Source organism: Balaenoptera borealis (genome assembly GCF_965194805.1).
Source record: "Balaenoptera borealis genome assembly, chromosome: 6".
In the NCBI taxonomy this organism is placed as follows: Eukaryota; Metazoa; Chordata; class Mammalia; order Artiodactyla; family Balaenopteridae; genus Balaenoptera; species Balaenoptera borealis.
Genome location: NC_138863.1, coordinates 14,782,576 through 14,796,285, shown reverse-complemented (window position 1 = coordinate 14,796,285; position 13,710 = coordinate 14,782,576). Strand labels below are relative to the sequence as shown.

Sequence of the window (13,710 nt, the reverse complement as noted above, 5' to 3'; positions counted from 1 at the left end):
AAGGAGGTTTAGTGACCCTGGTTCCTAATGAGAAAGGCAAGTTCGTGAAATTGAAACGTTTCTTTGTTTGTTAACACCTTCAAATTTTGGAAGAAGATGTGAGATGAATAAATAATGAGCCTTAAGAACAGACTAAATGGAAGCACATTTGCCAACTTTCCATCCCTTGTGGGGACATTACTGCTGATGAATTTGCACTGATCATCTGTTATTTTAGGGCTGCATTGCAGATCCAATGTATAATATACAAAACACAAGACCTAAACTTCTCAATTTAGAAGCTTCTAATGTTTAGCCATAACATACATAAAATTTTAATGAGAGTAAAGTTCATTTCACATGCTTAAATAAAAATCACTGGGCTACTCATTTTTAGAACTGTAGAAAGTTGATTCCGTTGCTGTAACAAATTTCTGCCCACTTTGTTACATATTGCTCATGTATTACTGCACCAACTGTAACAGGATACAAAATACTTCAGTGGGTTTCTCATCCTCCTTCAGAAAACGGAGAGACATTCACATGGAAATCAAAGAATATCTTTTCCCACCCAATTTTTACTATTTTAAAGCGTTAAATCTGTCTTCATGAGTTGAAATTGCCCAAATAAAGAAGACATTTCAGAATGAGCTGAAAAATAACTCTCAGCTGCTTTTGTATTTTACGTATCTTCACCGAAAAAGTATCTGGACAAATTAGCTTCGTAGAATCTTGTTCTCATTTTACTTGGTACTGTAGCAAGATGATAGGGTTGTCCTCAGTCAGTTGGGGAGTATAGTATACATTGGACATGTCACTTAAGATTTTTCTTACAAATTGTTAAACTCTGGTTTGAGCTGTCACAGAAAGGCCAGGCTGGAAATATTACCCGGTAGCTCAATCTCTCACAATGGAAAAGTACACAAAGTCTTGATGCATGCTACTGCAACAGCTTTTTGGCTCCAGTTCAGAATGTAAGCTGGCCAGCCTCCCTGGTGCCTCTTTTTAACTATAAAAATGGAGCCTCTGAATGTTGACACTGTTTCTTTGGCTTATTTGTATTGACAGTTTTGCTAGCGATGACTTATCCTCATGAGAGCTGTGGAAGGTGACATAGAGGGTTACTTTGTAAAAGACCTTTCTCAATGAAAGCCAATAGGTCTTTTCCATAAATTAGCATTGCTAAGATAAAACCTGGGCAGAACTGAGTCTCCACAGTCATCTAGTAATTCATTCACTTTTTTGTCCACTTCATTCATTCAGACAGGTATTTACTGGATGGCTGCTTGGTGCCAGGCACTGTGCTAAGCAGGGGAGAATACAGTGCAGTAGCAAGAGGTCTGATAAAGATTTTGGTAGAATCCCCACTCTGCCACTTATTATTTGGGTGGCCTGACCATGTGACTTTTGGTGCCCCTGCCTACGGGAAGGGAGGGTTATATGTCCCCATCCTGCTGAGCTCAGATGTCACCATGTGATTTGCTTTGACCAATGAAGTGGACAAAAGTGACATGCATCACTTTCATGTGAAAGCTTTAAGAGACAGCTCTTGGTCAGCCATCTCTCTCTGTCTTCCCTCTTTTGTGAGCCTAACAATGTCCTCAGTATGGGCTGCTCCTTTTCTTTATATCCAAGAGTAAAGGCAGAGTAGAGCAGATGGGAACTGACACCTGATGCCCAGGGATCATATGAGAAGAAAATATTCTTGAGATTTTGGATTCATTTGTTACCGCAGCATAATTTAGCTTGTCCTGATTGATGCAGTGTGGTAATTCTGCAGGTGTGCACTGTAGCTATAGGATTACTGCTCTATGATGACAGGAGTCTGAAAGGTCACTTCCTGGTCAACTCCCACCCTGTTCAGGACCCATCTGAGCCTGCATCATCCCTTCAGCCAGGTTCTTTCTTTCCTGAAACTTTCCCGAGTGAAATTTGTCTCCTGCGCAATTACATCACTTACACATTGTCTCTGCTACTCAGAGGGAGGAGCCGGGCATATGGGAGGGAAAGGGGATGCAGCGTGTGCTGGGGAGGTTTAGGATGGAACAGCGAAGAACTAAGGGATTTGCTTCAAGGGCTGCATCTTCAGGAACTTCTGTTTGATTCTTACCCCAGATGTCACAGCCCACAGCTGCTTCCAATCATTAGAGGCACGCATTTCCTGTCCAAACCAAATAATAAAAAAGAAGAGACACACACCACCAGAACCCTCATCTCCCTTCCCCCTCCCCTTTGTCCTCATCCCCTCCAAATCTCTAGATGTATATTTCCACATTTAAACAAATACATTTAGAAAGATCTAGTATTTTGATTTGGGAAAGCAAAATGCTTTCTTTAGATTATTTCATTTAATGAAAAAGAGCTCCTTCTGGAGTTAGAAGTGACTCCCAAGTTGGTGGTGCAATTGTTCTATCAGCAGTGTTGGCCTCAGGATTAAACTATGATTTGACCTAGTCCCCTGAGGGAGGGAGGGAGGGATTGAGGAGCCCTTGGAGGGAAGTTAAAAGCTTTTGGCCAAGGCCCTCTGGTTTTAACCTCAGCTTATCCTTTAGCCACTGATTTGGTGAAAGCGGTATTGATTCAATCATTCTACAGTTATTTACTGAGCACTTACTATGTGCCGAGATCTTTCTAGATCCTGGATATAATACATTTTCTGATTCCTCTTTGGCTTTTAAATGAACTTATATATAAAGCACACTGCCAGTATTTTTTTAAATAATGCTGTCAGTGAAATTATATTGAGGATTCTTGTGAATCAAGTTCTTCTTTAGATGACCACCAACCTGCTTTGGACGGTGTTTCTAGTTGAGTTTTCAAGGAAATTGATTCTTTTTTTTTCCACCTTTTTAAAAAAAAAAAAACCTCTATTGGAGTATGATTGCTTTACAATGTTCTGTTAGTTTCTGCTGTACAACAAAGTAAATCAGCTATATGTATACATATATCCCCATATCCCCTCCCTATCCCACCCCCTCTAGGTCGTCACAAAGCATCGAGCTGATCTCCCTGTGCTATGCAGCAGCTTCCCACTAGCTATCTATTTTACATTTGGTAGTGTATATACGCCAATGCTACTCTCTCACTTCATCCCAGCTTCCCCTTCCCCCCTTGTGTCCTCACGTCCGTTCTCTACATGTGCGTCTTTATTCCTGCCCTACCACTAGGTTTTTCTGCTGTTTTTTTAGATTCCATATATGTGCATTAGCTTACGGTATTTGTTTTTCTCTGAGATTGAATTTTGCAGACACAAAATTTATTGGAGGGTGTGTTCTGAAGCAACACCTGTGAGAGTGTGAGGGAAGCAGGATTGGGCAGAGGGAGAAGCTGGGCATAGATGCAGCATAAACAGAGGCTGAGCCAAGCCCACTGGAGCCAAGGGGCTGAGATGGCTCTTTGTTATTCCAGTTCGGGGCTGTCCCACAGCTGACTGAACAGTGCAGAGCTGGAACAGAACTCAGAATCCTGAAATCCTGACGGCTACGCCAGTGTTCTTCCTAATATCCACAGTGCACACGCTGGTCTTTGAAAACTAGTAGGGAAATGGAGCCTTAATTTAGCCTAAAGAAAACTGATCAAGGAATTCCTTCTCTATGTAACTATTAGAAAGGTGATTTATTTATACCTACATACATATGTTTGTGTGTATATATGTATATGTATGTATATAAACATATGTATATATAACTTTCTGATATATTATAAAATTATTTGCTTGATGAGGAAACCTTGAAAATTCAAATTATGGAGAATGCTACGCACAGAAAATCGGCAGATTATCAAGCCCCGAAAATCCTTTTTTATTCTTCTTTTACATCATCTCCAAATGCTTGGCTTTGATGTTTTAAGATGTCACTGCATACTTATATTGCTGCATAATGGTATTTGGGTCCTTTGATATTCAAACTTAACCAAACATGGTTAAGTCTTATTCTTGAGGATTTAGATACTGACCTAGACAAATATCCTGACCATGTAAACGGGATTTTGGCCCACAATTCAACCAGAATTAGGTGAGTTGTTCTTATTAGAATGTGTTTATTTAGTGGAACAGCTAGCTTGAAATTGATGACAGTATTGCAATGTCTCATTCCTCTAATCTAAACATGCAAAAACACATATTAATCAAACTATCAAAAATTATATACAAAGAAAAAACATTAAAAGCAGCAAGGGAAAATCAACAAATAATATAAAAGGGAATTCCCATAAGGTTAACAGCTGACCTTTCAGCAGAAACTCTGCAAGCCAGAAGGGAGTGGCAGGACATATTTAAAGTGATGAAAGGGAAAAACCTGCAACCAAGATTACTCTACACAGCAAGGATCTCATTCAGATTCGATGGAGATATTAAAACCTTTACAGGCAAGCAAAACTAAGAGAATTCAGCACCACCAAACCAGCTTTACAACAAATGCTAAAGGAACTTCTCTAAGCAGGAAACACAAGAGAAGGAAAAGACTTACAATAACAAAACCAAAACAATTAAGAAAATGGTAATAGGAACATACATATCGATAACTACCTTAAATGTAAATGGATTAAGTTCTCCAACCAAAAGATATAGACTGGCTGAATGGATACAAAAACAAGACCCATATATATGCTGCCTACAGAGACCCCCTTCAGACCTAGAGACACATACAGACTGAAAGTGAGGGGATGGAAAAAAATATTCCATGCAAATGGAGATGAAAAGAAAGCTGGAGTAGCAATTCTCATATCAGAAAAAAATAGACTTTAAAATAAAGACTATTACAAGAGACAAAGAAGGACACTACATAATGGTCAAGGGATCAGTCCAAGTAAAAGATATAACAATTGTAAATATTTATGCACCCAACATAGGAGCACCTCAATACATAAGGCAAATACTACCAGCCATAAAATGGGAAATCAACAGTAACACAATCATAGTAGGGGACTTTAACACCCCACTTTCACCAATGGACAGGTCATCCAAAATGAAACTAAATAAGGAAACACAAGCTTTAAATGATACATTAAACACGATGGAATTAATTGGTATTTATAGGACATTCCATCCAAAAACAACAGAATACACTTTCTTCTCAAGGGCTCATGGAACATTCTCCAGGATAGATCATATCTTGGGTCACAAATCAAGCCTTGGTAAATTTAAGAAAATTGAAATCATATCAAGTATCTTTTCCAACCACATCGCTATGAGACTAGATATCAATTACAGGAAAAAACCTGTAAAAAATACAAACGCATGGAGGCTAAACAATATACTATTAAATAATCAAGAGATCAGTGCAGAAATCAAAGTGGAAATCAGATAATACCTAGATACAAATGACAATGAAAACACGATGACCCAAAACCTATGGGATGCAGCAAAAGCAGTTCTACGAGGGAAGTTTATAGCAACACAATCCTACCCAAAGAAACAAGAAAAATCTCGAATAAAAAACCTAACCTTACACCTAAAGCAATTAAAGAAAGAAGAACAAAAAAACCCAAAGTTAGTAGAAGGAAAGAAATCATAAAGATCAGATCAGAAATAAATGAAAAAGAAATGAAGGAAACAGTAGCAAAGATGAATAAAACTAAAAGCTGGCTCTTTGAGGAGATAAACAAAATTGATAAACCATTAGCCAGATTCATCATGAAAAAAAAGGAGAAGACTCAAATCAATAGAATTAGAAATGAAAAAGAAGTAACAACTGACACTGCAGAAATACAAAGGATCATGAGAGATTATTACAAGCAACTCTATGCCAATAAAATGGACAACCTGGAAGAAATGGACAAATTCTTAGAAAAGCACAACCTTCTGAGACTGAACCAGGAAGAAATAAAAAATATAAACCGACCAATCACAAGCACTGAAATTGAGACTGTGATTAAAAATCTTCCAACAAACAAAAGCCGAGGACCAGAAGGCTTCACAGGCGAATTCTATCAAACATTTAGAGAAAAGGTAACACATATCCTTCTCAAACTCTTCCAAGATAGAGCAGAGGGAGGAACACTCCCAAACTCATTCTGCGAGGCCACCATCACCCTGATACCAAATCCAGACAAAGATGTCACAAAGAAAGAAAACTACAGGCCAATATCACTGATGAACATAGATGCAAAAATCCTCAACAAAATACTAGCAATCAGAATCCAACAGCACATTCAAAGGATCATATAGCATGATCAAGTGGGGTTTATCCCAGGAATGCAAGGACTCTTCAATATGGGCAAATCAATCAGTGTGATAAACCATATTAACAAATTGAAGGAGAAAAACCATATGATCATCTCAATAGATGCAGAAAAATCTTTCAACAGAATTCAACACCCATTTATGACAAAAACCCTCCAGAAAGTAGGCAGAGAGGAAACTTACCTCAACATAATAAAGAACATATATGACAAACCCACAGCCAACATCATTCTCAATGGTGAAAAAGTGAAACCATTTCCTCTAAGATCAGGAATAAGACAAGGTTGCCCACTCTCACCACTATTATTCAACATAGTTTTGGAAGTTTTAGCCACAGCAGTCAGAGAAGAAAAAGAAATAAAAGGAATCCAAATCAGAAAAGAAGAAGTAAAGCTGTCACTGTTTGCAAATGACATGATACTATACATAGAGAATCCTAAGATGCTACCAGAAAAATACTAGGGCTAATCAATGAATTTGGTAAAGTAGCAGGATACAAAATTAATGCACAGAAATCTCTTTCATTCGTATACACTAGTGATGAAAAAGCTGAAAGAGAAATTAAGGAACAAAAAGAATAAAATACCTAGGAATAAACCTACCTAAGGAGACAAAAGACCCATATGCAGAAAACTATAAGACACTGATGAAAGAAATTAAGGATGATACAAACAGATGGAGAGATATACCATGTTCTTGGATTGGAAGAATCAACTTTGTGAAAACGATTATACTACCCAAAGCAATCTACAGTATCAATGCAATCCCTATCAAACTACCAATGGCATTTTTCACAGAACTAGAACAAAGAATTGCACAATTTGTATGGAAACACAAAAGACCCCGAATAGCCAAAGCAATCTTGAGAAAGAAAAATGGAGCGGGAGGAATCAGGCTCCCAGACTTCAGACTAACTACAAAGCTACAGTAATCAAGACAGTATGGTACTGGCACAAAAACAGAAATATAGATCAATGGAACAGGATAGAAAGCCCAGAGATAAACCCACACACATATGGTCACCTTATTTTTGATAAAGGAGGGAAGAACATACAATTGAGAAAAGACAGCCTCTTCAATAAGTGGTTCTGGGAAAACTGGACAGCTACATGTAAAAGAATGAAATTAGAACACTCCTTAACACCATACAGAAAAATAAACTCAAAATGGATTAAAGACCTAAATGTGAGGCTAGACACTATAAAACTCTTAGAGGAAAACAAAGGCAGAACACTCTATGACATAAATCACAGCAAGATCGTTTTTGACCCATCTCCTAGAGAAATGGAATTAAAAACAAAAATAAACAAATGGGACCTAATGAAACTTAGAAGCCTTTCCGCAGCAAAGGAAACCATAAACAAGACGAAAAGACAACCCTCAGAATGAGAGAAAATATCTGCAAATGAAGCAACTGACAAAGGATTAATCTCCAAAATCTACAAGCAGCTCATGCAGCTCAATATCTAAAAAACAAACAACCCAATCCAAAAATGGGCAGAAGACCTAAATAGACATTTCTCCAAAGAAGATATACAGATTGCCAACAAACACATGAAAGGATGCTCAACCTTACTAATCATTAGAGAAATGCAAATCAAAACTACAATGAGGTGTCACCTCACACCAGTCAGAATGGCCATCATCAAAAACTCTATAAACAATAAATGCTGGAGAGGGTGTGGAGGAAAGGGAACCCTCTTGCACTGTTGGTGGGAATGTAAATTGATACAGTCACTATGGAGAACAGTATGGAGGTTCCTTAAAAAACTAAAAATAGTACTACCATACGACTCAGCAATCCCACTACTGGACATATACCCTGAGAAAACCATAATTCAAAAAGAGTCATGTACCACAATGTTCATTGCAGCTCTATTTACAATAGCCAGGACATGGAAGCAACCTAAGTGTCCATCGACAGATGAATGGATAAAGAAGATGTGGCACATATATACAATGGAATATTACTCAGCCATAAAAAGAAACGATATTGAGTTATTTGTAGTGAGGTGGGTGGACCTAGAGACTGTCATACAGAGTGAAGTCAGTCAGAAAGAGAAAAACAAATACTGTATGCTAACACATATATATGGAATCTAAAAAAAAAAATGGTTCTGAAGAATCTAGGGGCAAGAGAGGAATAAAGACACAGATGCAGAGAATGGACTTGAGGACACAGGGAGGGGGAAGGGTAAGCTGGGACGAAGTGAGAGAGTGGCATGGACATATATACAGTATCAAATGTAAAAGAGATATCTAGTGGAAAGAAGTCGCATAGCACAGGGAGATCAGCTCGGTGCTTTGTAACCACCTGGAGGGGTGGGATCGGGAAGGTGGGAGGGAAACACAAGAGGAAGGAGATATGGGGACATATGTATTCATATAGCTGATTCACTTTGTTATAAAGCAGAAACTAACACACCATTGTAAAGCAATTATACTCCAATAAAGATGTTAAAAAAAAAGTTCTTACAGCTAAAAAGTCCATTTTGTCATTATAAGGTCATATTTTGTATGTAAGAAAAGTACTGCAATTATGAGTTGATTAGATTGTTCACTTGATTATTTTTATTACCTTCATTACCTCTACATTTCAGCCTGCCCTTTCTATTTTAGGGCCCTGAGGGCAGACCCATGTGCATATAAATCTTTGTTTAGGCTCCACTATGGCAGAATGTGGGACTAACCAATCAGTTTTCTTGATAATCATTTTGATGGATCTGCACAGAATTTTAATTTCATTCCTAATTGTGGATTATTTAAGATAAATACTTATCAACAAGCCATAAATCTTCAATTATTTAAGATTTAATTAACTTCTGGTGTCTGATTTTTTCTGATACAGAGTCTATATTTAGATACCTAACTACTCACATGGAGGGCTTTAGACTAGTGTGTGAAATATCAAAGTTTAGAGTTTTTTTATTTTAAAAATAAGATTCCAATGGTCTCATCAACCTTGTATCAAATTTGAGCAAAGGAACCATCCAGTTTTCAGAAGTTCTGGCAGCAAATTCTCTAGATTTTTATTTCCAGAAACCGATAAATGAAAATCTTACATAAAGAGCAAAAACATTAAATCATAGGCCCAAATATTAAAACAGTGAAATATATGAGAATGAACTTCTTGCAATTAGAGTTACAATTGCAATTTCTGAGAAAATGGATTCCAATCTCTTAACTGGAACACTCATATCACTTACATTTATACCAGAAATTATTTCTGGGAAAAAAGGGCTGCAAAGCAAAAATTGAAAATCAATTGTTATGAAAACTACATAATTTCCCCAAGTTTATCCTCAGCTTCTTCAAAGACGGTTTCTGAATTCTTTCACATTGATAAATATATTTTTCCATTTTTTGGTCTCTTTTGGAGTAATAATAAAATAAGAATTACAAAGTACGATTAAAACCCTGTGCATTTTTTTTTAAGTGTTGCACTTTATTTTTTTTTAAATTTTTACACTTTATTTATTTATTTTTGGCTGTGTTGGGTCTTCGTTTCTGTGCGAGGGCTTTCTCTAGTTGCGGCAAGTGGGGGCCACTCTTCATTGCGGTGCGCGGGCCTCTCACTGTCGCGGCCTCTCTTGTTGCGGAGCACAGGCTCCAAACGCGCAGGCTCAGTACTTGTGGCTCACGGGCCCAGCTGCTCTGCGACATGTGGGATCTTCCCAGACCAGGGCTCGAACCTGTGTTCTCTGCATTGGCAGGCAGATTTTCAACCACTGCGCCACCAGGGAAGCCCAAAACCCTGTGCATTTTTATACAAGGCTAGAACCGTGTAGCATGTTAGATATAGCCTTAATCTACTTATTGCTCTATTATCTCATTTATCTGATTTTGGTATACTTTAGAAAACGTTTATTATAAAATATGTAATTCTAACATTTATAATTGATTAAATGAGCTGCCTGAGGCCATTACTCTAAAATTGAGCATCTGAGACTTGATCGAAACTTAGAAATACACACACACACACACACAAAAACCCATGCAAAATATCTGATCAAAGATGTCTTCACATCCTAATTTATTTTTCTGTGTTTGCTGTCTACAGTGATACTAACCAGAAAAAATTGAATTCTAGTTTTCTTCTCATAAAGAATTTCTTATTTCTTACAACTTAAGTTCTAAGATAAAAAGAAAAATTTGGATTTTAGCATCTTTACCATAACAATATCAATTCATTTTACAAACACCATCTGTAATGTATTAAGGATTTCCTGTAGAAGGAAACATGGTAAAAGGATGATCTTTAGTGTTAGAGCCAGTGTGATAGTGACAAGAAATCACTGACTACCACTGACCTTGAGAGGTTCTTAATCTCTTTGAGTATCGTTTCCTTTCCTGTTAAAATGGACTTTTCTACATCTCACAAGGATGTATGAGGATTGCCTTCAATAATGCAAGTAAACCATTGGCTCATGAAACATAGTTGGTGCTTACTAAACTTTAGTTTCCATCCTCTTCTTTTTTAAGCATCTCATTTCTTTTGCTCTTATTTAACCTGTTGCTGCTGTATCTGGGAAGTTACCAGAAAATGCATGTAGTAATCTGCAGTCCACAGAATTTAAATCACACAGCATTATTTCTGTTAATGAATAAGACAAGATTAGAACCACAATGAACTATTCCTCACCTGCCAAGTGTGGTTAAGTGATTTGCCCAGATCACCCAAAAGAATGTAGAAAAACAGGAACTTCTTCACTGATGATGGGAGTGAAACTGATACAATAATTTTGGAGGTATCTCAGAACTATCTTTTTTTTTCTTTTTTCTTTTGAGGTCTTGCTTTCTCTAATGTCAATATTTTCAACTTTAGTAAAAATTATCTTTTAAAAAATAGAAGTAGATTTCCTTTGCTGTGCAAAAACTTCTAAGTTTCATTAGGTCCCATTTGTTTATTTTTGTTTCTATTTTCATTACGCTAGGAGGTGGATCCAGAAAGATACTGCTGCGATGTATGTCAAACAGTGTTCTGCCTATGTTTGCTTCTAAGAGTTTTATAGTATCCAGTCTTACATTTAAGTCTTTGATCTATTTTGAGTTTGTTTTTGTATATGGTGTTAGAGAATGTTCTAATTTCATTCTTTTACATGTAGCTGCCAGTTTCCCCAGCACCACTTACTGAAGAGACTGTCTTTTCTCCATTGTATATTCTGGCCTCCTTTGTCATAGATTAATTGACCATAGGTGTATGGGTTTATTTCTGGGCTTTCTATCCTGTTCCACTGATCTATATTTCTGTTTTTGTTCTGGTACCATAGTGTTTTGATTACTGTAGCTTTGTAGTATAGTCTGAAGTCAGGGAGCCTGATTCCTCCAGCTCCATTTTTCTTTCTCAGGATAGACATGGAAGCAATCTAAATGACAATTGACAGAGGTATGGATAAAGAAGATGTGGTACATATATACAATGGAATACTACTCAGCCATAAAAAAGAATAAAATAATGCCATTTGCAACAACATGGATGGACCTAGATATTATCATACTAAGTGGAGTCAATGACAAATATCATATAACTTACATGTGGAAGCTAAAAAAATGATACAAATGAACTTATTTACAAAACAGAAACTCACAGACTTCAAAAGTAAACTTATGGTTACCAAAGGGGAAATGTGGGGAGGGGGATAAATTAGGAGTTTGGGATTAACATATACACACTACTATATACAAAATAGATAATCAGCAAGGACCTAGTGTATAGCACAGGGAACTCTACTCAGTATTCTGTGATAACCTATATGAGAAAAGAATCTGAAAAAGAATGGATATATGTGTATGTATAGCTAAATCACTTTTCTGTACACCTGAAACTAATACAATGTTGTAAATCAACTCTACTGCAATCAAATTAAAATATTAAAAAAAGTTAAATTTAAAAAATCATCTTTAACAAAAGCTAAATAAATAAAATAAAACATAGGTAAGGAGTTGAAGCAATTAGCATGCAATGAAGATCTTGTTAAACACATGGAAGACAGAGTCATTTCAGAATCAACCATTTTGTTTTTCCACTATACAATCCAGAATGTTGATAATAAATAAATTCACATATTACATAAATAAATACATAAATACAAAAAAATAGAAGTAGAGAAATGTAAATGTTTTTGAGAATAAAATGCTACTAAATAGAGTTTGAACCGGTAGAAAATGTAGGCTTTCCTTGTACAGATAATGTTAATTCTGTAAAGTATAATTTTTTTTCATAAATACAACAGGGTTTTACATTGGGAAATAGATGTCTTCATGTTAAACTACTTCCCATGATGTATAGACACAAGCTCAAGTTTCATCTGTTAAACCTGACCTCAAGCTTCTCCACACAATCTTCTTGTAAGACCATGGCAGAAAGTGCATTCTGTTTTTCAGACACTGATGGCACCAAGGCCTGCTTGATTGTTTTGTTTGTTGTTCAGAGTCAGGAAGTATCCTTAGAAAGACTTCCCTCAGCTGGTTGGTTTCTGCACTAGCTCTTGGGGTTGGCACTTGAGGCCTATATTTTGAGAAGGTTCTGTCGGAGGGGGGAAGTAGGGTTTCTGGAGAAGCCTTGTCTTGGAGGAGCTCCCTGAATCTTTGCTGGAGGCCAGAGACTTTTGCTAAAGTGTGGGTTGAATGTGCCCTAGCTCGGCAGGGCACTGAGGAGTGGTTGCACATTACTACGGAAGATTTCTTTCTAGAGAAATTCTTCTAAACTATGTTTTGGCATCTTTTAATGGCAAGAAAACATATGAAGAACATGCCAGCCTTATTAGTCATCAGGGAAACGCCAATAACATCACAATTTTGTTTTAGTGAACATCAGGGCCACAAAAATGAAAACATCTAATGTTAAAGAGCAGGAACTCATGAAATGCTGGTTAGAACATAAATTGGTAAAACTACTTTTAGAAACAATTTAGTATTGTTTTGTAAAAACTGAAATTTACATGATTTTTGACTCAGAACTTCATCTTTCAGGTCTATGCCTATGACAAACTTGCACATATGCACTTCTGGATGATATAAAATAATTTTTCATAGCCGGTTGTTCCAAACACCCTAAAAACTGGAAACATGCCAAATATTCCTCAACATTAAAATGTATAAATAACTTGTAGAATATTTAGACAGTGGAATATTCTACAGCAATGAAAATGGATGAACCATAACTACCAATATAGTTATATTCAAAAACATAATGCTTGAAAAAGCAAGTGGAGATTCAAGTTATATGAAGTTGAAAGATGTGAAAACTTTATCAACATAGTGTTTTGGGATAATGGTAAACTATAGTAAAAATCATGATATGATAAGCAGAAAATTCAGATAGATGGGGAAGTAGTGAAGTTTAAGAAACACAGGTCCCTTATAAGATATTGGCAATTTTTTCTTAAAAGTTAATAGTATGTACACCTTATGTTTATATTATATACACACATATGAATATACATATGTACATATTATTTCATATGCATTAAGTATTTTATAATTTAAAATAATAGATTATTTTTCCTGTAAGTTCATTGGACCTTGACAACTCTACTTTAGCAATGTAA

The 13,710-nt window shown here is 36.5% G+C and overlaps 1 long non-coding RNA gene across 1 annotated transcript; it reads left to right on the top strand.

The window, feature by feature from the left end:
- The first annotated feature begins 4,818 nt into the window (after positions 1–4,818).
- Positions 4,819–12,237, top strand: LOC309630305. The gene is made up of 2 exons (XR_014245591.1): positions 4,819–9,563; positions 9,901–12,237. It is a non-coding gene; the product is annotated as an uncharacterized lncRNA (long non-coding RNA).
- Positions 12,238–13,710: the final 1,473 nt, after the last annotated feature.